This window comes from Lissotriton vulgaris, chromosome 11 (genome assembly GCF_964263255.1).
Source record: "Lissotriton vulgaris chromosome 11, aLisVul1.2, whole genome shotgun sequence".
Lineage (NCBI taxonomy): Eukaryota > Metazoa > Chordata > Amphibia > Caudata > Salamandridae > Lissotriton > Lissotriton vulgaris.
The window spans coordinates 1,088,119,667-1,088,145,371 of record NC_141699.1 but is presented as its reverse complement, the minus strand read 5'-3'; positions in this window follow the sequence as shown (position 1 = coordinate 1,088,145,371).

Below are 25,705 nucleotides of genomic sequence, written 5' to 3'. Positions count from 1 at the left end.
GGATTTCTTAATTTATTTATGCCCCGTCCCTTTCTCTTTTTAGGTGGGGGCATAAGTCTGTCATACACAATGGATTTAGCCTTTTGGCCTCTGGTGGTCACATTTGGCCTAGGCCTTTTATTACTAGGCTCTGGGTTCTCTGTTGGAACTACATCCTCTGGATCCTCTACAATAGATTGAGATATTACAGTTATACATGGATTACTATCATTACTAATTTGAGGAATTACTACTGTGGGGTGGGGGTTGCTATCGGTCCCACTGTATGGTTCTGTGGTTCCAACAAGAGCCTGCGTTCAGTTAGCTGTATTTCGTGAATTAACGCCAACTCAGCCCTTAATAAAAACGCATCTAAGGTTCCCACCACCCCCACCCTGTGGAAGATTTACCCCTATTCATTATGAAGATCCTTCACTATAATTTTGGAAAAAGAAGGAGAAACAAAACTCTACACGCTTAAGAGGCAATTGACTGTCACCAAACCCAATCTTCAATTACTGCCCAGGCACCAAATTCCTGGGCTCTGTTTAAAGTACTGACTTGATGTTCTTAAACATGAACCATATGAATAAAAGTCACTCACAACAGTCCCTTGTAATTCCTGGGCTGTACTAAATATACGGGGCAGTGCAGCAAGTATATTCGAAGATAAGGTCTTACGGTCCCTGACAGGCACAGACGGGCCCGCCCTTGGCCCGGGCGAGCCCGCGCGCGTCCCGCTCCGCGGGAGCCCTACAGGATCTTTATGCGCTGGCTGGCGCGGGAATGGTGCACGGCTCCTGCCGCAAGGTCACTGTGCCCCCTGGGATATGTAGTCCCCTTTGTCAGCAGTCTGTGATCCGTGTAGATGAGCACCATGGCAGGAATGTCCGTAGCGGCGACAACTGCGGTGTCCTGGAGTCCAGGATGGCTGCCAATTAATGGATGCTTGATTCTGCCGAACGTGAGAGACTTGAGCTAAGTTGCGAAATGAAGATACATGTAGGCCCAAAGACTCTGTTAACAATGGACCTTTAGAAACTCGATGAGTCAGTGTGAAACCTATCCGACTAAGGTGGGAAATTTTAACCCACCCCAAATGTGTCCAATCAGAGCCTGAGTTGGAGACGTTAAGATACTTTTAGTTAGATGAGTTAGAGAATTAGTGTATGAAACCCCCTGGTTTTGTTCGGAAGTACCGCTCCTTTCGATTTTGTCGCGAAGTGCTGCTCAACTTTGGATCGACTTCTTGGATGTAAGAACTTTATGATTTATACTTATTCTCTTTGCAGGACTGACTGAAAAGATGAGGGTGTTAGTTTAGGGATGTTAGAGAGATGGAACTATCGATTCTTTGCTAATAAAACTTTTCACTGAACTCTAAAATAAATGTCTATTTTCCAAGCTTTTAAATAAAATGATAATTTTGAAATAAAGATTCTTAAGTTTTTGAATAAAGAGTTAATAGAAAGTCAAAATGTCAGACATGCTAAAAGTTTGCTTTTAATAAAAATTAGATAAATGGAGAATTAAAGCTGGTCTTTGTATTTTCCTATGCCTATTTGTCTTACTTACCAGACCAATTCCACTATGGTGGTGTGTCTGAATAATGACATTTGTTGAAATCCATGGTAAATCATTTAAACTGCAGATGTAAATAAATAAGTTGATAAATAGATTTAGACACTCCGCCAATGTTACAGCAAGTACTCCTGTGTATTCACTAAACCCTGAAGTAGAACCAAGTGTTATTAGTGATAAGTGCAGTGCTATGGGCCCCATTGGTGAATGAGTGCGTGATTGAGTATTTCAGGGAAACGTTGATGCTGGTTTAGAAATTATTTCTGGAGTACGGCTGCAACAACGCTCTTTGGTAGTTACTGTGTTGGTGCCCATCTCTCCTATAATTGGTCTTCCACTTTGAGCCTCCCATGGACTCTCCAATTTATATTAGTTTTCTTCATCTGGTGGTGCCTGCTCTAAGGCCTTTTCTGGGCTGTGTCGTGTTGGGCTTACCTGTCGGGACTGTGTCCCCCGTGTTGTGTTTCTGGACTCCAGGTTGCTTGAACTTGCTCTGTAAGCGGTTTCTTGTAGAAACCACATCTAGGTTTCCAATAGATCTCTGGCCCCCCAAGGAAGCCTCACACTGCAAATTTGAAAGGTACAGATTCTGCAGATCTGACCTCAGACAACAAGGGTCGTGAGTACACCCCCCGTGATTAAGAGCCTCTATGCGCTCTTAAACATGTCCCGGTCCTGACCAAAGTCTCTAGAGCATCCAGGGGCTGAAACATGTTGACCAACACCAGTGCAATAGACCATTAACTGGGTCTATATATGCATGACTCCGTTTTTAATTTCCCACATCACTACCCTTTTATTAAAATACATCTGAAAAGTGATGTAGGGAATTTTACTTCACCTAACTAGAGCACGAGCACACCCTCTTTTTCATTCCTGGCCACTACTGATAAAACCAGTTGCTCGTCCTCCATGGGGAAGTCAGCATAATGACTAAGGAAAAGACCCTATGATCATGCTGTTACGGTACACCCAGGCAGAGAACCAAGATTTACCGCCTTTCTAGCCTGTGTACGTATATGAGAGTTTTTAAGATGGTTCCTTGACGAACAAAGACCCTGGTTATACAGGACAAGTGGTCCATTCTCCCCCCTCTTTTGATTTTTGTCCTAACCATTGGAAGCCGAATGGATCACAGCTTCTTTTTCCCTCCTCTTTGATTATTGAGAACTCCATATCATATGTAGGAGGTCCACGCCCACATCTCCACATCGGTGGAAATAGCAGTTAAGATGATTTGGAGTAAGGTATGCCCGGTGTAGAATGTAGGAGCTGATCAGCCTAAAACAGGTGTTTTGGGATACCCCGAGAGTCCTATCCATCATGTTCTCCCAATCCTTGTCCTCTAGGGGACTACCTAGGTCTTCTGTTCAGCAGTCTCTGAGCGTTACTCGAGGCTTGATGGAGTCTTTGCCTATTGCTCTATAAAGGCAGGATACAACTTTTATAGTTCCCCTGCCATTCCAATGTACCCATATGTGGGGTGATGATCAGTTTCTAGGTTGCCCACCCCCCAGTGCCTTTGTGTATCTCCTGTGAGAGTAAACGAGATAACTATTGAAGGTATTGCACCGTCAAGAGCATCGACTTACCGGGCAAATTGGCTAATTAGGCAGGCGGGTCAGCGAGGGGCTGCCGTCTTGGATCGCCTGTAAGATGACCCACCTATCTGCTAGTTGTATGCAAATAAACCTGCACCACCGTTTTCCCACAATTATGTCTCATGAGTCTTCTTGGTTGTGAATGTAGTGGGTACAAGTGGAGCAAGCGATGGCGGTGTGGGCACTACGGTCTCGGCGAGCAGCTCTCTCCGTTCCAGCAGCCCCTGCAGCTGGTCTATAGGTGTCCACTCATTAATGGGGGTCTGTTCCCTCGTTCACCTCAGGGCCCCTCGATTGTGTCAGGATGGCACTGGATGGGGGATCGCTGATAGGAGAGTGGGCTAAAGCTCCCTACTCCATCTACATGAGGCCACAACCCCCAAGTTTTCCCACATCCTGTTTCATAGAAAATCATCCTCACTAGTTCAATAGAAGAAGTGATGATGGATGTGGGATATTTCCACAGATCTGACAAATACATACTGATTAGAGGCTGTTTAACGTATTTCAGCCAGGCGAGAGTTATTGAACCTTGATTACCCAGGTTGTCTTTGAGACTTGATTTTCAGGGTTCTAGCTCATTCATTAGCCATATCCGCAACTAATATAGGATTGGTTTGAACCCTAACTTTAGCAATTATTGGTTGCATGGCCAGATCCGTATGAAAAAAGATCAATGGGGTACTTTGCAGAAGTCTTAGTGCGGCTAGGGACCTACCTCAAGTGGTTACCCAGAAAATAAAGAAGGAGGTTGACTTGGGGAGGGTGGCCGGGCCATATTCTTCCCCACCTCTCCCGAATTTTCTAGTTTCCCCGTTAGGTGTAGTCCCGAAGAAGCAGCAGGGCTCTTACAGACTGATCCACCATCTTTCGTACCCAGAGGGCAATTCAGTTAACCACTGGCTAGATGAAGGGGCATGTACGGTTTCTTATTGCTCTCTAGACATGGCCATCGATTTGATCAGGAGGACAGGTAGGGGAGCTTGGTTGGCAAAAGCAGATATAGAGTCAGCATTTCGCCTCTTGCCGGTCCACCCCGACAGTCAGCATCTGCTGGGTTTCAGCTGGGGAGGGGCACTGTACTTTGACCGTTGCATGCCAATGGGTTGCGCGGTGTCGTGAGCCTTTTTTGAGACTTTCAGCTCTTTCCTACAGTGGGCACTCACGCACAGGTACGGTATTTCACAGGTCACTCACTACCTGGACGACTTCCTCTTTTTTGGCAGGGACGGTTCTCAGGAGTGCGATGAAGCACTGCGAGCTTTTGAGGACTTGTCTAAGCATTTGGGGGTCCCCTTGGCACCAGGGAAGACTGAAGGGCCCGCACAGGTGCTAACATTCCTGGGTGTAGAGCTAGATACTGTCAATGGGCAGTCCAGACTACCAGCTGACAAGGTGTGTGACTTGAGACAGGAGATTGCTGCAATGCTGGGTAAGGGCAGTGCAACACTGGAACGGGTGCAGAGCTTGTTAGGCAAGCTGAACTTCGCCGCAAGAGTTATCCCGGCAGGCAAGGTGTTCTCACGCAGGTTGGCTAAGGCTACGGCAGGGATGGTAAAAAAGCATCACCTAGTTCGTCTGGGACCTGGATTGAGAGCTGACCTGACCATGTGGGATGAATTTCTGAGTAATTTTAACGGTACAGTAATCTGGAGGGCCCCCTGGGAGAGCAGCCAAGGCATCTGTTTATTTTCTGATGCATCAGGGAGAGTAGGATTTGGTGTAATATTTCGTGAGAAATGGTGTGCGATGAAATGGCCAGATGCATGGCGCAAGAAAGGGGTGACGGCGAATATCACTGTCCTCGAGCTCTTTCCCATCGTGGTGGCTTTGCACCTATGGCCGGCAGAACTGGGCAACAGGAAGGTGGTGTTCTGGTCTGACAACCTTGCTGTGGTCCAGGCGATTGACGGCCTGAGCGCAAGCTGCCCGTTGGTTCTTAGCCTACTGAGAGAGTTGGTCAGGGCAGGGTTACGCTACAACATCGAGTTTAGAGCTAGACATGTGGAAGGTGTCAAAAATGTGGCAGCTGACGCTCTCTCTCGCTTTCAGCTGTCACGTTTCCGGGAGGCATGGCCGCAGGCAAGCGAGGAGATGACACCGTTCCCGGCAGTGTATTGGCGACTCCTTCGGTGGGGGAACGCTTGAAACAGATGGGCCAGCGTTCCCTGGCACAATCGACAAGGAGGAGATATGCGTCCCAGCTGGACACTTTCCGAACAGTGACAAAGTACCTTGGTGCAACGGAGGGGGGCTTGAAGGGACAGGTTGAGGGTTTTGTTGTTTGGGCGAACGAATCCGGCAAGTCCCATTCTTGGGTGTGCAGCCACCTGGCCGCACTCAGGCATGACACTAAGCTGAATGGTGAAGATGACCCCACGGGAGCATTTAGGATTAGGGCGGCGCTGAAGGGCTGGGCGCGGGATGAGATCAGAAGCCCTGATAAGAGAGCCGGGATAGAGTTCCCTACCCTGAAATGCATGGTAGACGCAGTGCCTGCGGTGGCCAGTTCTGCCTTTGAGGCTCATCTTTTTGCAACAGCGTTCTGCCTGGCCTTCTTCGGGGCATTCCGGACCAGTGAGCTGGTAGTCAGGTCCAAAAACGACAGGTCGGGGAGAGCACTGGACATGCTAGACGTGAATGCCAGGGATTCCCTGGTCTTATGGTTGCGCAAATCCAAGACCGATCAGGCTGGGAAAGGAGTAGCTATAACATTACATGCTTTTGAGGACCCCAGATATTGCCCGGTGTCCTTGGTGCGGGAGTACTTGAAAATTAGACCTCTGCTGGCGGGACCTTTCCTGATCCACGCAGATGGCATGCCACTAACTAAGTTTCAATTTGAAAAGGTGATGGAGAAAGTGTTGGCAAAGGCTGGGTTGGCAGCAGCTGGGGATGGCAAAACATTTTCCAGCCATTCTTTCAGAATAGGTGCAGCCACAGCAGCATACAAGGCGGGCCTGGGGGAAGAAGGGGTCAAGAGAGTGGGGAGATGGTCATCAGCATGTTACCAAAGATATGTACGCCCGTAAATATAGGGGCATCGAACGTGAATGTTGGCGTTGCATATCCGGGTTGGAGACCTGCATAGAGGGTTGAGTCCATTTGCTCTTTCAAGGCAATGCCGAGCTGTCAGTTTCCCTTTTTGAACCTTGAATTTTGTGAATTAAATTCTGGTGTGCTATTGTTTGTTGTTGCTGTGCAGTGAAGTTTCGAATAAAAGTGTAATACCAACGGTGTCTTTTCTTACAGTCGGCGTCTGCGTGTGGGTGATGGGGCATTCATATGTTTCCAGACTCGAGCGATGGGCTGCATACAGGAAATGGGAGTTGGCCTTTGCAAAGACCCGGATAGCATGGATGGGCTCACCTGGAATGAAGTGGGGTCAGCTGAGGCGCAGACTGGCGCAGGGTGTGGCAGCCTTGGGGGGACCGCCCAACATTCTAGTAATACATCTGGGTGGTAACGACCTGGTAACCATGGGGAGGCGAGCCTTAGTGGATACCATGCAGCGGGAATTCACGGCGATAGCGAACGAGTTGGGAACCACGGAATTGGTATGGTCAGAAATTGTCCCACGCAGGACATGGAGGGGAGCGCGGTCACCACTTGCCATCGAGCAGGGCAGGAGAAGGGTGAACAGGGCTATGCAGAAATTCACGGAAAAGAGGGGTATGGGGTTTATTAGGCATTCATTAATACAGGACAGGACTGTGGGTTACTATGAAAAGGATGGGGTTCACTTGTCTGAGACGGGGATGGATGTGTTTCTCCTTGACTTACAGGAAACATTAGCGGCAGCAGGCTGCGTTTGACATGCAGGTGCTAGGTTTAAGTATAAGGTGCTAGGTGGTGGGGGGCTCTGTCATCGTCGGGGGCCTCATCCAGAGCTGTGGCGGAGTACAGGGCGATCTGGAAGCAGATGGACAGTAAGGGTACCTCTGCGGCAGAAGGAGACAGCAATACCTCTGCCTGGCACAGTAGGGGTGCCCGAGCCAAGAACCTGGAGCCGAGGGGGTTCCAGGAAACAACGTTGGCGCCCCGTTAGTCCTTCGGGCGGTCGGGGGGCCTAAACCGACCGGGGGGTGTGCCTCATCGCTCCGCCCCGACAGGGGGGGCGGGAGTAAACGAGATAACTATTGAAGGTATTGCACCGTCAAGAGCATCGACTTACCGTGCAAATTGGCTAATTAGGCAGGCGGGTCAGCGAGGGGCTGCCGTCTTGGATCGCCTGTAAGATGACCCACCTATCTGCTAGTTGTATGCAAATAAACCTGCACCACCGTTTTCCCACAATTATGTCTCATGAGTCTTCTTGGTTGTGAATGTAGTGGGTACAAGTGGAGCGAGCGATGGCGGTGTGGGCACTATGCCGCTGGCCGCGCGACGCGAAGGGGAGATAACGCGAGACAGCGTCTTAGTGACACATGCCTCGCAAACAAAACGGCATCAGCGCGACAGTCAGGGCGCCGCCCCCTTTAGGGGGTGGCCAATGCAGGTGCGAGCGCGTAAGGTGGTGGGCGGTCCTAGGGCCTTTATCAAGGCCAGCCCGGTTCAGTACTTCCTCTTTTCCGCCGAGTTTCATCTGGACTACTCTGCGCTGTTCCTGCCCTGGCCCAGACCCAGCGGCAGAGCAGCAGGTTGGTGTGAACAATTAATGGTCTGTTTTGTGTTGCAGGCGGAGTCACAGGGCGATCTGGAAGCAGATGGACAGTAAGGGTACCTCTGCGGCAGAAGGAGACAGCAATACCTCTGCCCGGCACAGTAGGGGTGCCCGAGCCAAGAACCTGGAGCCGAGGGGGTTCCAGGAAACAACGTCGGCGCCCCGTTAGTCCTTCGGGCGGTCGGGGGGCCTAAACCGACCGGGGGTGTGCCTCATCGCTCCGCCCCGACAGGGGGGGCGGGAGTAAACGAGATAACTATTGAAGGTATTGCACCGTCAAGAGCATCGACTTACCGTGCAAATTGGCTAATTAGGCAGGCGGGTCAGCGAGGGGCTGCCGTCTTGGATCGCCTGTAAGATGACCCACCTATATGCTAGTTGTATGCAAATAAACCTGCACCACCGTTTTCCCACAATTATGTCTCATGAGTCTTCTTGGTTGTCAATGTAGTGGGTACAAGTGGAGCGAGCGATGGCGGTGTGGGCACTACGGTCTCGGCGAGCAGCTCTCTCCGTTCCAGCAGCCCCTGCAGCTGGTCTATAGGTGTCCACTCATTAATGGGGGTCTGTTCCCTCGTTCACCTCAGGGCCCCTCGATTGTGTCAGGATGGCACTGGATGGGGGATCGCTGATAGGAGAGTGGGCTAAAGCTCCCTACTCCATCTACATGAGGCCACAACCCCCAAGTTTTCCCACATCCTGTTTCATAGAAAATCATCCTCACTAGTTCAATAGAAGAAGTGATGATGGATGTGGGATATTTCCACAGATCTGACAAATACATACTGATTAGAGGCTGTTTAACGTATTTCAGCCAGGCGAGAGTTATTGAACCTTGATTACCCAGGTTGTCTTTGAGACTTGATTTTCAGGGTTCTAGCTCATTCATTAGCCATATCCGCAACTAATATAGGATTGGTTTAAACCCTAACTTTAGCAATTATTGGTTGCATGGCCAGATCCGTATGAAAAAAGATCAATGGGGTACTTTGCAGAAGTCTTAGTGCGGCTAGGGACCTACCTCAAGTGGTTACCCAGAAAATAAAGAAGGAGGTTGACTTGGGGAGGGTGGCCGGGCCATATTCTTCCCCACCTCTCCCGAATTTTCTAGTTTCCCCGTTAGGTGTAGTCCCGAAGAAGCAGCAGGGCTCTTACAGACTGATCCACCATCTTTCGTACCCAGAGGGCAATTCAGTTAACCACTGGCTAGATGAAGGGGCATGTACGGTTTCTTATTGCTCTCTAGACATGGCCATCGATTTGATCAGGAGGACAGGTAGGGGAGCTTGGTTGGCAAAAGCAGATATAGAGTCAGCATTTCGCCTCTTGCCGGTCCACCCCGACAGTCAGCATCTGCTGGGTTTCAGCTGGGGAGGGGCACTGTACTTTGACCGTTGCATGCCAATGGGTTGCGCGGTGTCGTGCGCCTTTTTTGAGACTTTCAGCTCTTTCCTACAGTGGGCACTCACGCACAGGTACGGTATTTCACAGGTCACTCACTACCTGGACGACTTCCTCTTTTTTGGCAGGGACGGTTCTCAGGAGTGCGATGAAGCACTGCGAGCTTTTGAGGACTTGTCTAAGCATTTGGGGGTCCCCTTGGCACCAGGGAAGACTGAAGGGCCCGCACAGGTGCTAACATTCCTGGGTGTAGAGCTAGATACTGTCAATGGGCAGTCCAGACTACCAGCTGACAAGGTGTGTGACTTGAGACAGGAGATTGCTGCAATGCTGGGTAAGGGCAGTGCAACACTGGAACGGGTGCAGAGCTTGTTAGGCAAGCTGAACTTCGCCGCAAGAGTTATCCCGGCAGGCAAGGTGTTCTCACGCAGGTTGGCTAAGGCTACGGCAGGGATGGTAAAAAAGCATCACCTAGTTCGTCTGGGACCTGGATTGAGAGCTGACCTGACCATGTGGGATGAATTTCTGAGTAATTTTAACGGTACAGTAATCTGGAGGGCCCCCTGGGAGAGCAGCCAAGGCATCTGTTTATTTTCTGATGCATCAGGGAGAGTAGGATTTGGTGTAATATTTCGTGAGAAATGGTGTGCGATGAAATGGCCAGATGCATGGCGCAAGAAAGGGGTGACGGCGAATATCACTGTCCTCGAGCTCTTTCCCATCGTGGTGGCTTTGCACCTATGGCCGGCAGAACTGGGCAACAGGAAGGTGGTATTCTGGTCTGACAACCTTGCTGTGGTCCAGGCGATTAACGGCCTGAGCGCAAGCTGCCCGTTGGTTCTTAGCCTACTGAGAGAGTTGGTCAGGGCAGGGTTACGCTACAACATCGAGTTTAGAGCTAGACATGTGGAAGGTGTCAAAAATGTGGCAGCTGACGCTCTCTCTCGCTTTCAGCTGTCACGTTTCCGGGAGGCATGGCCGCAGGCAAGCGAGGAGATGACACAGTTCCCGGCAGTGTATTGGCGACTCCTTCGGTGGGGGAACGCTTGAAACAGATGGGCCAGCGTTCCCTGGCACAATCGACAAGGAGGAGATATGCGTCCCAGCTGGACACTTTCCGAACAGTGACAAAGTACCTTGGTGCAACGGAGGGGGGCTTGAAGGGACAGGTTGAGGGTTTTGTTGTTTGGGCGAACGAATCCGGCAAGTCCCATTCTTGGGTGTGCAGCCACCTGGCCGCACTCAGGCATGACACTAAGCTGAATGGTGAAGATGACCCCACGGGAGCATTTAGGATTAGGGCGGCGCTGAAGGGCTGGGCGCGGGATGAGATCAGGAGCCCTGATAAGAGAGCCGGGATAGAGTTCCCTACCCTGAAATGCATGGTAGACGCAGTGCCTGCGGTGGCCAGTTCTGCCTTTGAGGCTCATCTTTTTGCAACAGCGTTCTGCCTGGCCTTCTTCGGGGCATTCCGGACCAGTGAGCTGGTAGTCAGGTCCAAAAACGACAGGTCAGGGAGAGCACTGGACATGCTAGACGTGAATGCCAGGGATTCCCTGGTCTTATGGTTGCGCAAATCCAAGACCGATCAGGCTGGGAAAGGAGTAGCTATAATATTACATGCTTTTGAGGACCCCAGATATTGCCCGGTGTCCTTGGTGCGGGAGTACTTGAAAATTAGACCTCTGCTGGCGGGACCTTTCCTGATCCACGCAGATGGCATGCCACTAACTAAGTTTCAATTTGAAAAGGTGATGGAGAAAGTGTTGGCAAAGGCTGGGTTGGCAGCAGCTGGGGATGGCAAAAATTTTTCCAGCCATTCTTTCAGAATAGGTGCAGCCACAGCAGCATACAAGGCGGGCCTGGGGGAAGAAGGGGTCAAGAGAGTGGGGAGATGGTCATCAGCATGTTACCAAAGATATGTACGCCCGTAAATATAGGGGCATCGAACGTGAATGTTGGCGTTGCATATCCGGGTTGGAGACCTGCATAGAGGGTTGAGTCCATTTGCTCTTTCAAGGCAATGCCGAGCTGTCAGTTTCCCTTTTTGAACCTTGAATTTTGTGAATTAAATTCTGGTGTGCTATTGTTTGTTGTTGCTGTGCAGTGAAGTTTCGAATAAAAGTGTAATACCAACGGTGTCTTTTCTTACAGTCGGCGTCTGCGTGTGGGTGATGGGGCATTCGTATGTTTCCAGACTCGAGCGATGGGCTGCATACAGGAAATGGGAGTTGGCCTTTGCAAAGACCCGGATAGCATGGATGGGCTCACCTGGAATGAAGTGGGGTCAGCTGAGGCGCAGACTGGCGCAGGGTGTGGCAGCCTTGGGGGGACCGCCCAACATTCTAGTAATACATCTGGGTGGTAACGACCTGGTAACCATGGGGAGGCGAGCCTTAGTGGATACCATGCAGCGGGAATTCACGGCGATAGCGAACGAGTTGGGAACCACGGAATTGGTATGGTCAGAAATTGTCCCACGCAGGACATGGAGGGGAGCGCGGTCACCACTTGCCATCGAGCAGGGCAGGAGAAGGGTGAACAGGGCTATGCAGAAATTCACGGAAAAGAGGGGTATGGGGTTTATTAGGCATTCATTAATACAGGACAGGACTGTGGGTTACTATGAAAAGGATGGGGTTCACTTGTCTGAGACGGGGATGGATGTGTTTCTCCTTGACTTACAGGAAACATTAGCGGCAGCAGGCTGCGTTTGACATGCAGGTGCTAGGTTTAAGTATAAGGTGCTAGGTGGTGGGGGGCTCTGTCATCGTCGGGGGCCTCATCCAGAGCTGTGGCGGAGTAAAGGGCGATCTGGAAGCAGATGGACAGTAAGGGTACCTCTGCGGCAGAAGGAGACAGCAATACCTCTGCCTGGCACAGTAGGGGTGCCCGAGCCAAGAACCTGGAGCCGAGGGGGTTCCAGGAAACAACGTTGGCGCCCCGTTAGTCCTTCGGGCGGTCGGGGGGCCTAAACCGACCGGGGGGTGTGCCTCATCGCTCCGCCCCGACAGGGGGGGCGGGAGTAAACGAGATAACTATTGAAGGTATTGCACCGTCAAGAGCATCGACTTACCGTGCAAATTGGCTAATTAGGCAGGCGGGTCAGCGAGGGGCTGCCGTCTTGGATCGCCTGTAAGATGACCCACCTATCTGCTAGTTGTATGCAAATAAACCTGCACCACCGTTTTCCCACAATTATGTCTCATGAGTCTTCTTGGTTGTGAATGTAGTGGGTACAAGTGGAGCGAGCGATGGCGGTGTGGGCACTATGCCGCTGGCCGCGCGACGCGAAGGGGAGATAACGCGAGACAGCGTCTTAGTGACACATGCCTCGCGAACAAAACGGCATCAGCGCGACAGTCAGGGCGCCGCCCCCTTTAGGGGGTGGCCAATGCAGGTGCGAGCGCGTAAGGTGGTGGGCGGTCCTAGGGCCTTTATCTAGGCCAGCCCGGTTCAGTACTTCCTCTTTTCCGCCGCGTTTCATCTGGACTACTCTGCGCTGTTCCCGCCCTGGCCCAGACCCAGCGGCAGAGCAGCAGGTTGGTGTGAACAATTAATGGTCTGTTTTGTGTTGCAGGCGGAGTCACAGGGCGATCTGGAAGCAGATGGACTGTAAGGGTACCTCTGCGGCAGAAGGAGACAGCAATACCTCTGCCTGGCACAGTAGGGGTGCCCGAGCCAAGAACCTGGAGCCGAGGGGGTTCCAGGAAACAACGTCGGCGCCCCGTTAGTCCTTCGGGCGGTCGGGGGGCCTAAACCGACCGGGGGTGTGCCTCATCGCTCCGCCCCGACAGGGGGGGCGGGAGTAAACGAGATAACTATTGAAGGTATTGCACCGTCAAGAGCATCGACTTACCGTGCAAATTGGCTAATTAGGCAGGCGGGTCAGCGAGGGGCTGCCGTCTTGGATCGCCTGTAAGATGACCCACCTATCTGCTAGTTGTATGCAAATAAACCTGCACCACCATTTTCCCACAATTATGTCTCATGAGTCTTCTTGGTTGTGAATGTAGTGGGTACAAGTGGAGCGAGCGATGGCAGTGTGGGCACTACGGTCTCGGCGAGCAGCTCTCTCCGTTCCAGCAGCCCCTGCAGCTGGTCTATAGGTGTCCACTCATTAATGGGGGTCTGTTCCCTCGTTCACCTCAGGGCCCCTCGATTGTGTCAGGATGGCACTGGATGGGGGATCGCTGATAGGAGAGTGGGCTAAAGCTCCCTACTCCATCTACATGAGGCCACAACCCCCAAGTTTTCCCACATCCTGTTTCATAGAAAATCATCCTCACTAGTTCAATAGAAGAAGTGATGATGGATGTGGGATATTTCCACAGATCTGACAAATACATACTGATTAGAGGCTGTTTAACGTATTTCAGCCAGGCGAGAGTTATTGAACCTTGATTACCCAGGTTGTCTTTGAGACTTGATTTTCAGGGTTCTAGCTCATTCATTAGCCATATCCGCAACTAATATAGGATTGGTTTAAACCCTAACTTTAGCAATTATTGGTTGCATGGCCAGATCCGTATGAAAAAAGATCAATGGGGTACTTTGCAGAAGTCTTAGTGCGGCTTTCAAGAATTTATTTTTGGAAAATCCCAATGGCTCAATGATGCTACGCCCCCAAAGTTTGGAGCTGTATGTGACAGGAATCACAGATTGAGCGCTCCAAATTTCCATAAGAGGAGATACTGCATGGAAGTAAGCGTTCTTTGCAAAGCTTAGCGTGGCTGCCAGCCTATGGTTCAGCAGCGGCATGTTTGTTGCTTTTTAACTGGGCCGAGTGTTACTGCATGAAAGACACCCAGGTAGCCGAAGTCTGATACCCTCTCCATTTTTGCTCCCTCTATGGGGATTTATTGCCATGAATTTTGTTTTATTCGTGTTTACCTCTAGGCCTTTATCGCAAGAGATAATAAACCTGGCAAGAAGCGTCTCAATTCCTTTTGGAATTTTCGATACCAATAGGGTGTTGCCAAAGAACAGTAAGGCATGGGTTTATATGACACCCAATACTGGGGAATCGGTTTCACAACTCATGAGGAAATCTACACAGAGGGCTAGACTACTGACCTGGTCAGTGTAACCGCTCTCCCCAATGCAGCTCCACCACTAGCTGTCTCCCGTCTGAGCCTCGAAGCTCTCCATTGTGGTAAGTGTTTGAGGCCCTCCTCCACCCTCAGGCTCCTGCCTGCACCTCATCCCTAGGGGTCCAGTGAGAAAGCACTCAGCTCTTCTGCTGTTCCACCTCTCTTGGCATTTTCTGTGCCCTCTTTTTTGCTCTCTCTGCTCTCTGTTCTCTGTTGCTCTCTTTTCCCTCTTTTCTAATTTGTGCTCTCTCTGCTCTATGATCTATCTTGCTCTCTTTTCCCTCTTTTCTCATTTTTGTTCTCTCTGCACTCTGTTCTACTTTGCTTTCTTTCCCTCTTTTTCTCTTTTCCTTGCCCTCTTCTCCCTCTGCCGCTGCTGCCCCCACAGCCCCACCCCCCCAGCATGTCATTCCCTCTCCCACCTCCCAGCTGACCTCTCTCCTCGACCTCTACCTAATGGCGGTCGCTGCGTGGCAAGAAGAGCTAGACCACTGACCTGATCAGTGTAACCGCTACCCCCACGTACCTCCACCACTATGTGCTGCCCTCTGAACCCCTGAGCTCTCCGTTCTGGTAAGTGTTTGAGGCCCTCCTCCACCAGCAGGCTCCTGCCTGTTCCTCATCCCTGGTGGTCCAGTGGGAAAGCACTCTTCTCCTCTGCTGTTTTGCCTCTCTTGGCAATTACTGCACCCTCTATTATTGTTTTTGCTCTCTCTGCTTTCTGTTCACTTTTGCTCTCTATTCTCTCTTTTCGTTTTTGCTCTCTGCTCTCTTTTCCCTTTTACTGTCTTTCCCTCCTTTTCTCTTACTTGCCCCCTTCTCTCTGCTGCTGCACCCATGATCCCTCCCCCCAGCATGTCCTTCCAAATCCCGCCTCCCAGCTGACTACCCTCCCCATGACCCCTACTTAATGGCAGCTGCTGCACGCCAAAGGCGCTCCAAGGGCAAGCACGTCTGTGCCCGTCCATGATTCAACCACAACCAGCGCCAGGGACCTGCCTCCACTACAACTCCAGCACCCTCCACAATCTCAATCCCTGCCTCTGTTCCTTCACCCACAGCAGGACCCCAGCAGCAGCTCCCAGCTGACCGGACATCTCCACTCGGAAACCACTCCACCACATCTTCCTCAAAGTGTGCGCCCTACACAAACACACCATAGAAATCTGGGACCTTCTCAACACCAACGCGCCCTACATCACCTACCTCACAGATACCTGGGCAAATGCCAACGACATGCCTGACATCGCCACCGCTATTCCCGACAGATACTAGATCTTGCAAAAAGACCGCCCCACACCCCAAGGAGGAGGCATTGCCATCATCCACAAAAAGCTCCCTCCGCAAGACAACCACAGACCCGACACCACGACACTCGTGAAGCATATTCACTTCAAGATCCAGACCAACCCTAAAACAACTCTCCACAGAACTCTTATCTATAGGCTCCTCGACCCTCATGCTCCTTTTACCGACACCATCACTAACCTCATCATACCCCACGCCCTCGCCGCCACAGACTACATCCTACTCAGAGGCCTAAACTTCTACCTGGTCAACCACGATAACACCACGGCCCTCCTAGAGAACCTTGCCAACATAGGACTGAAGCAACTTGTCACCGCCCCCATGCACACAGTGGGACACTCGACCCCGTCTTCGCCAAAGGAAACAGTGTTTCCTACAGCCATACCACAGAACTCCTCTGGACATACCACCACTGCATCCACTTCTCCTTCAGAAAACCCATCGTACACAATCACGCCCACCACCTCCCCCGCAGAAGCTGTAACAAAGTCACCGAAATGCAGCTCACCTCTGCCCTCACCAGCAATCTACCTCTGATGACGCCAGAGGAACTCTGCGGCACACAACCTCCACTACTGGATCATGAACTACGCCAACACAACAAGTTGGTACACACCTGCACTCCAAGAATCCAAGCGCTCCTGCCAACGACTCGAAAAGACAAGGAGGAACAGCAAAACCCCAGAAACATGCACTGCCTATTGAACAGCCACCACAGCACACCACCAACTCATCAAATCCATAAAGAAGAACTTCCTCCTAGACAGAATTCTCACCAAAACCCATAAATCCAAGACTCTTCTCTATCATCAAGGAATTTGACAAACCTGGCTGCGAAACAACAGACGTCCTAACCTCCTAAGACCTCTGCAACAGACTCAGCACAATTTTTCACCTCAAGATTAAAACACTCTTCAACAACTTCAACAACCAAGACCTCTGCACCGCTCCAGCTCCCCCCCCCCCAGCAACGCCAGCCAACAGACCCTGCTCACTTGGGCCCTGCTCATGACAGAAGACACATTTAAGCATCCACTCTGGAGCACCCTCAGAGCCCTGCCCTCCCACATCTTCCACTGAGCCACCACAGCCATCGAGCTTGAACTATGCCAGACAATCCACTTTTCCCTCAAAACTACCACATTTCCTGATGACTGGAAATACGCCGAAGGTAACTCCTTCCTGAAGAAACCCTCCGCAGACCCAACGGACCTCAAGAACTTCAGGGCCATCTTCCTGCTTCCATTCACAGCCAAGGTCATCAAAAAGGCCGTCAACGCCGAGCTAGCAAACTTTATTGAAGCCAACAATGTTCTGGACATCTCCCAATCCAGATTCCATAGCAACCACGGCATTGAGACCGCCGTACTCACCGCCACTGATGACCTCTGCTCCCGGAAATCAGAACCGCCCTTCTAAAAGGCGCCAGTGGGAAAGCTGCAGGCCCTAATGGGGTTCCTATTGATCTTTTTAAAAGTGACATGGACTTTTGGACCCCTATTTTAATAAATGTTTTTAATGCAGCTATAGAATGAGTCCTACCTGCATCAGGGTCATAAAGTATTATCGTACCCATTTTTTAAAAGGGTAATAGAGGGAAGGCAAACTGCTACTGTCCCATATCTCTCCTGGACTCAACCTCAAAGCTAATGGGAAGAATCCTCCTGGGGAGGTTAACCCCTTCCGTGCTCATGACGAGCTCAGCTCGTCATGAGGTATACCTCTAGGGTGCTCATGACGAGCTGAGCTCGTCATGACCACACCCATTTACATTGAGTCCCAGCACAGGGGAAGAATCTACCAAGCAGCCAAGGTGTTAAAAGAATGGACTAATGAGAATAACATCATCTTAGAAGCCCAGTTTGGATTTAGAGGAGGTATTGGAACTGTAGAACAGTGCTTAAACTTGGAACATTTAATAGGAAAATATACACAGGCTAAGGAGGGGGCTCTACACCTTTGCTTCGTAGACCTTACAACTGCATTTGACCTTGTCAATCATGCCAAATTGTGGCAAAACCAAAAAGAGCTAGGAGCACCAAATGACATTGCTATATACTTGTCCTAAATCTACACCTTTTTAACCCCTTCGCTGCGGCGGCTATTCCGCCGCAGCGCTAAAGGGGCGGGGCAGCCGCGCGGCCGCCGCATGCTGGTGACAGAACCGCTCCGTCACCAGCTACAGTTGAGCTGTGCTGGTGACGGAGCGGTTCCGTCATGACTCGCCCCGCTCTTTAGAACGCCCGCGCAGGCGCGAAATCAGCGCCGCGCAGGCGCGGCGGCCGGGCCATGACGGAACCGCTCCGTCATCAGCACAGCTCAACTGTAGCTGATGACGGAGCGGTTCCGTCATCAGCATGGAAGGGGTTAACTTCAAGAGTACATTTTGGAACGAAGGGCGAATGTACACAGGATGCTATGGTCACTGTTGTTCTCCCTGTACATTAGTAATGTGGGGCCATAGGTAGGTAATGTTTGTTTTGCGATTCTGAAATTGTGATTTTTTTGTAATCACAATTAGAGAATCGCAAATCGAAATGTAGGTAGGATTAGCAATTTTTTTTGAGAATCCCAATTATTCCTTATTTGCGAATCGCAAATTACGATTCACCAATAAGGAATACCTTCTCATTCATTCCTATGGGCTAGAAGGCCCATAGGAATGAATTGGAAGACATACTCAATTTGCGATTCTCTATTTGAGAATCGCATATTGAGAATGCAATTTCATGGTTGCAAGGGTGTCAATAGGACACCCTGTTGCACCCCTGAAATTCACATGTGTGCACGCGTGGCCCACATACATGCCCTAAGGGCATGTATGTGACCCACATTGCGCTTTGAAAAATGCCAAAACTTGAATTTTTCCAAGAAATCGCAATTTACCACCAACCTGAAGTTGGTGGTATCTTGCGATTCCTTAAGCCACAATTAGCACAACTTGGGTGCTTCCTACGTTGCATTTAAGGAATTGCAATTTGCTATTCCTTAAATGCAATTGCAAAATAAGGAATCGCAAATTTTGCAATTCCTTTTTTTGCGTGTGGCTTTTTGTGTGCTACATAGCAGACTGCCCAAATTGCGATCGCAAACGCTGAAATTCTGCAAATTTCAGCATTTACGATCACAATGGGGCTACCTACATATGGCCCCTGGATCCTTTTTTGCGAAAGCAAAACACAGACAGTCCAAAAGTAGGCAGACGTACAACCCCGGTACTACTCAATGCCAATGACGCTGTCCTTTTATCAAGGACAGCGAATGGATTACAATGTCTAATTGAAAAATTCACCCAGTACATGACAGATAAGGATTTACAGTTAAATCTTACCAAAACTTTTGTTATGAAATGTGGAAAGATCAAACGGAAGCATAGACAACATAATGTGGGTAGTGTAGTCATAGGTAGAGTGCCAACGTTCATTTACTTGGGTCTTCTTTTTAATAGAAAGGGCAGCTGGAAACCATACATTGATTCATGTATACTGACATTTTTAACCCGTTAACCGCGGCGGTAATTCCGCCGCAGTGCGGACGTTTTCGTGCGCGGGTGGGGAGCCGTCGGCCAATGGCCGATGGCAGCACTGGGGAGGTAGTGCTGCCGTCGGCCATTGGCCGACAGCAGCAGGGAAGGGGTTAAGTATTCTTGAGGGAATCTTCAGATTTTCAGCCAAAATGGAAAATAAGCCCATGAGAGAGATACTCACCTTGTACAGAACCAAGTGTGTGACAGGTGCCAGTTAAGGGGGTTGAAATATGGAGAGAGTAAACTCCAAATCCCTTCAAATAGAAGAAAATACATTTTTAAAAAGTATTGGCAGTACCTAACTCAACTGGCAAGTATATTGTACACAAAGAATTGGCAGTACCTTATATAAATTATACTATCGGTATAACGGGATTCACATTCTGGCGAGGGTTGTGGGTAAAAGACAAGAGACGAAATGTATTACGTATATAATAAAGGATTGCCTGGCCCTGGATCATTGGAAAAAAATCCCATGGTCAGAATATATCCAAAATCTACTATTATACTGTATGATAGACTTTGATAAAGGGGATCGATCCATCAGCTATACAAGACATCACTAAAAATGAGCTGCAGTCTAGATATACCGCGGCTCGGGATCGTGTTAGAACCCATGAGGCTAGACAAAAATATAGTGTTACCACCTATTGTCAAATCCCCTCTGTGCTGGGTATGCAGACATATCTTACAATAATAGGAAATTTCCAGCACACATTCTATTTAACGAGGTTACGATTGGCACAATACACGAAATAACCGCATTTCGTGATAAAGAAAAGGGACCTTATAACCTACCTATCTGTCCATGTAATGGAAAAAAAAAACAGTCCACGCTACATTTTATATTAGTCAGCACTTTGTATAGCGATATTCGGAAATCTGTTTTAAAAGAAAACCACGTTTCCTACTTAATAGGCTGTATAACTATAAAAATGCTTTTACCTTCCTATGTAGCCTGGATAACATGAAGACTGTTTACACTGCTGTTCATTTCATAGTGAGGGCGGTTGGGAAAAGAAAGGAATCAGCACACTAAGATGTGTTATATGAGAAACCCGACGAGAGTAAGAATGCGTTATAAACGAGAGCAAAGATCACATTTTTAGACTCATTTTAGTCACCTTGTATAGTGGTTTCAATATGCAGTTTTGCACATTATGCATTTGTTTGCCAAAGTCTATTTTATCCTGTATATACTGTATCATGACGTAAGAGAAGAAGTAAAACTAGACGCAAATTGTTTTAATAAATTTGTACAATATATATGATATATAATAATGTTTTATGGAAAGTCTTGTGAAGTATGTATTTTGTTATAAAATTATAGTATGTTATTAGTCCTCCCCTATAAATGATCCAAAATGTTTTATTTGTACATCGCACCCTTGATATTTCTTTTATCTGTTTTTATAAGTATGCTTTTATGGATGTATAATTTACACCGAATACAGCTGTTTTGATTTTGACTTTGACATCTACTCCCTCCTTGGCCAGGGCCAAATGGCAGCCCTCATCCTCCTGGACCTCTCAGCTCCCTTTAACAGGTTCTCCCACCGCACACTAGCCACCAAACTCCACAATGCCAGTATCCTTGAGAAAGCCCTCAACTGGATAAGCTCATTACTCACAGATAGAACTCAGCGAGTAAGTCTCTTGACCTCCCTATTGGAACCAACACACACCAAATGTGGAGTGCCCCATGATTCCTCCCTCAGCCCTACCCTCTTCAACATCTACATGGACCCCCACGCTAAGCGTGGGCGGAAAATCCGTTCCGCTCGCGGATTTTGCGGATTTTCGGGAAATCCGCAATCCGCGAGATTTGCGGATTTCCCGCAAAATCCGCAAATTCGCACGCAGCGGATTTTTTTGGCGGCGCGCGGCGTTGGTGATACAATTTTTGCGGCGCGCGGCGTTTATCATCGTTTGCCGAGTTGTTTTTTTCGATAGTTTGCGAGTGCTGCGCCATTTTGGATCTTGCTGTGTGATCCCGCGGGAATTGGCGAGCGCGATTACGTCATCGCGGCTTGCCAGCGATAGTTTGTCAACGCGAGTACGACGAGATCACGTCTCGCGGTACTTCGCAATTGCGAGATTTGAGATGCGGCAAGCGAAAATATAAATTTGCAATTCTGCACAAGAAATCCACCAGCAAGCAGCATAAACCTTCTAGAAATGATGATTTTTATGTGAATAACTCCTTAGTTTGACATTTGCCTGCACTTTTTTAGCGAGGAGTCCATTTTGGGGAGGGGGGCAGGGGGGTGGGAGGAAGGAAGTGCCCCATAGTCTTCAACTTCCTGTTCCTGTTCAGCAGGCTCCTCCCAGTGCTTTGTCCATCTCCTGGTCACTTTTCATTCGGATGTGGACCTGGAAGGATTACTTTTTGTGGATGCTGCTGGATCTTTGGATTTGAGGCCTTTTTGACTTTCTTTGGATCACTGTTGGATTAGAAATTTTACAAGTAAGTTTGTTTGGGGCATTACAGTTGCTGCAACTAAAATTTTGGGATTTTCGATTTTTGGGCTGTTTTGGGGCCTTTTCCCCAGGGGTACTCAGTGGTGGGTGGACTGATTCTTTCTGTGGGTTGTCTTGAACTTAAACATCATGGAGGCCATAGATGAATTGGGATTGTGCTGATTTTTCTGTGTTTTTCGATTTTTTTTTTTTGTAAAATTTTGTGTTTTTCGATTTTTGACCTGTTGTTGGGGCCTTGACCAGGGGTAGTGAGTGGTGCATGGGCCTAGTCTTTCTGTGGGCTGTCTTTAATTTAAACATCATGGAGGCCATGGATGGAATGGGATTGTGCTGATTTTGCAGTGTTTTTCGATTTTTGGGCCTGTACTTGTGGCCTTTTCACCAGGGGTATATGAGTCTAGCATGGGCCTAGTCTTTCTGTGGGCTGTCTTGAATTTAAACATCATGGAGGCCATGGATGGAATGGGATTGTGCTGATTTTGCAGTGTTTTTCGATTTTTGGGCCTGTACTTGTGGCCTTTTCACCAGGGGTATTTGAGTCTAGCATGGGCCTAGTCTTTCTGTGGGCTGTCTTGAATTTAAACATCATGGAGGCCATGGATGGAATGGGATTGTGCTGATTTTGCAGTGTTTTTCGATTTTTGGGGGTGTTCATGGGGAGGGACATGCCATGTGGCTGGTGGCCATTTTGAGTGCAGCTACAGGCACTGGCCATGTGCTGGCAGGCAAGTGGCCATTTTGAATGCAGGCTTTGTTGTTAGGCCTCCAACCATTTTGCCTACTTTTCAACCTTTATTTATGCCCAGGGGTAGTGAGTCTTGCATGGGCCTAGTATTTCTGTGGGTTGTCTTGAATTTAAACATCATGGAGGCCATGGATTGAATGGGATTGTGCTGATTTTGCAGTGTTTTTCGATTTTTGGGCCTGTACTTGTGGCCTTTTCACCAGGGGTATTTGAGTCTAGCATGGGCCTAGTCTTTCTGTGGGCTGTCTTGAATTTAAACATCATGGAGGCCATGGATGGAATGGGATTGTGCTGATTTTGCAGTGTTTTTCGATTTTTGGGCCTGTACTTGTGGCCTTTTCACCAGGGGTATTTGAGTCTAGCATGGGCCTAGTCTTTCTGTGGGCTGTCTTGAATTTAAACATCATGGAGGCCATGGATGGAATGGGATTGTGCTGATTTTGCAGTGTTTTTCGATTTTTGGGGGTGTTCATGGGGAGGGACATGCCATGTGGCTGGTGGCCATTTTGAGTGCAGCTACAGGCACTGGCCATGTGCTGGCAGGCAAGTGGCCATTTTGAATGCAGGCTTTGTTGTTAGGCCTCCAACCATTTTGCCTACTTTTCAACCTTTATTTATGCCCAGGGGTAGTGAGTCTTGCATGGGCCTAGTATTTCTGTGGGTTGTCTTGAATTTAAACATCATGGAGGCCATGGATTGAATGGGATTGTGCTGATTTTGCAGTGTTTTTCGATTTTTGGGCCTGTACTTGTGGCCTTTTCACCAGGGGTATTTGAGTCTAGCATGGGCCTAGTCTTTCTGTGGGCTGTCTTGAATTTAAACATCATGGAGGCCATGGATGGAATGGGATTGTGCTGATTTTGCAGTGTTTTTCGATTTTTGGGCCTGTACTTGTGGCCTTTTCACCAGGGGTATTTGAGTCTAGCATGGGCCTAGTCTTTCTGTGGGCTGTCTTGAATTTAAACATCATGGAGGCCATGGATGGAATGGGATTGTGCTGATTTTGCAGTGTTTTTCGATTTTTGGGGGTGTTCATGGGGAGGGACATGCCATGTGGCTGGTGGCCATTTTGAGTGCAGCTACAGGCACTGGCCATGTGCTGGCAGGCAAGTGGCCATTTTGAATGCAGGCTTTGTTGTTAGGCCTCCAACCATTTTGCCTACTTTTCAACCTTTATTTATGCCCAGGGGTAGTGAGTCTTGCATGGGCCTAGTATTTCTGTGGGTTGTCTTGAATTTAAACATCATGGAGGCCATGGATTGAATGGGATTGTGCTGATTTTGCAGTGTTTTTCGATTTTTGGGCCTGTACTTGTGGCCTTTTCACCAGGGGTATTTGAGTCTAGCATGGGCCTAGTCTTTCTGTGGGCTGTCTTGAATTTAAACATCATGGAGGCCATGGATGGAATGGGATTGTGCTGATTTTGCAGTGTTTTTCGATTTTTGGGCCTGTACTTGTGGCCTTTTCACCAGGGGTATTTGAGTCTAGCATGGGCCTAGTCTTTCTGTGGGCTGTCTTGAATTTAAACATCATGGAGGCCATGGATGGAATGGGATTGTGCTGATTTTGCAGTGTTTTTCGATTTTTGGGGGTGTTCATGGGGAGGGACATGCCATGTGGCTGGTGGCCATTTTGAGTGCAGCTACAGGCACTGGCCATGTGCTGGCAGGCAAGTGGCCATTTTGAATGCAGGCTTTGTTGTTAGGCCTCCAACCATTTTGCCTACTTTTCAACCTTTATTTATGCCCAGGGGTAGTGAGTCTTGCATGGGCCTAGTATTTCTGTGGGTTGTCTTGAATTTAAACATCATGGAGGCCATGGATTGAATGGGATTGTGCTGATTTTGCAGTGTTTTTCGATTTTTGGGCCTGTACTTGTGGCCTTTTCACCAGGGGTATTTGAGTCTAGCACGGGCCTAGTCTTTCTGTGGGCTGTCTTGAATTTAAACATCATGGAGGCCATGGATGGAATGGGATTGTGCTGATTTTGCAGTGTTTTTCGATTTTTGGGCCTGTACTTGTGGCCTTTTCACCAGGGGTATTTGAGTCTAGCATGGGCCTAGTCTTTCTGTGGGCTGTCTTGAATTTAAACATCATGGAGGCCATGGATGGAATGGGATTGTGCTGATTTTGCAGTGTTTTTCGATTTTTGGGGGTGTTCATGGGGAGGGACATGCCATGTGGCTGGTGGCCATTTTGAGTGCAGCTACAGGCACTGGCCATGTGCTGGCAGGCAAGTGGCCATTTTGAATGCAGGCTTTGTTGTTAGGCCTCCAACCATTTTGCCTACTTTTCAACCTTTATTTATGCCCAGGGGTAGTGAGTCTTGCATGGGCCTAGTATTTCTGTGGGTTGTCTTGAATTTAAACATCATGGAGGCCATGGATTGAATGGGATTGTGCTGATTTTGCAGTGTTTTTCGATTTTTGGGCCTGTACTTGTGGCCTTTTCACCAGGGGTATTTGAGTCTAGCATGGGCCTAGTCTTTCTGTGGGCTGTCTTGAATTTAAACATCATGGAGGCCATGGATGGAATGGGATTGTGCTGATTTTGCAGTGTTTTTCGATTTTTGGGCCTGTACTTGTGGCCTTTTCACCAGGGGTATTTGAGTCTAGCATGGGCCTAGTCTTTCTGTGGGCTGTCTTGAATTTAAACATCATGGAGGCCATGGATGGAATGGGATTGTGCTGATTTTGCAGTGTTTTTCGATTTTTGGGCCTGTACTTGTGGCCTTTTCACCAGGGGTATTTGAGTCTAGCATGGGCCTAGTCTTTCTGTGGGCTGTCTTGAATTTAAACATCATGGAGGCCATGGATGGAATGGGATTGTGCTGATTTTGCAGTGTTTTTCGATTTTTGGGCCTGTACTTGTGGCCTTTTCACCAGGGGTATTTGAGTCTAGCATGGGCCTAGTCTTTCTGTGGGCTGTCTTGAATTTAAACATCATGGAGGCCATGGATGGAATGGGATTGTGCTGATTTTGCAGTGTTTTTCGATTTTTGGGGGTGTTCATGGGGAGGGACATGCCATGTGGCTGGTGGCCATTTTGAGTGCAGCTACAGGCACTGGCCATGTGCTGTCAGGCAAGTGGCCATTTTAAATGCAGGCTTTGTTGTTAGGCCTCCAACCATTTTGCCTACTTTTCAACCTTTATTTATGCCCAGGGGTAGTGAGTCTTGCATGGGCCTAGTCTTTCTGTGGGTTGTCTTGAATTTAAACATTATGGAGGGCATGGATGGATTGGGATTGTGCTGATTTTGCAGTGTTTTTCGATTTTTTTGTGCTCTATAACTGAACTGATGTTCCTCTGTCTTCCATTTTTTTTAGGT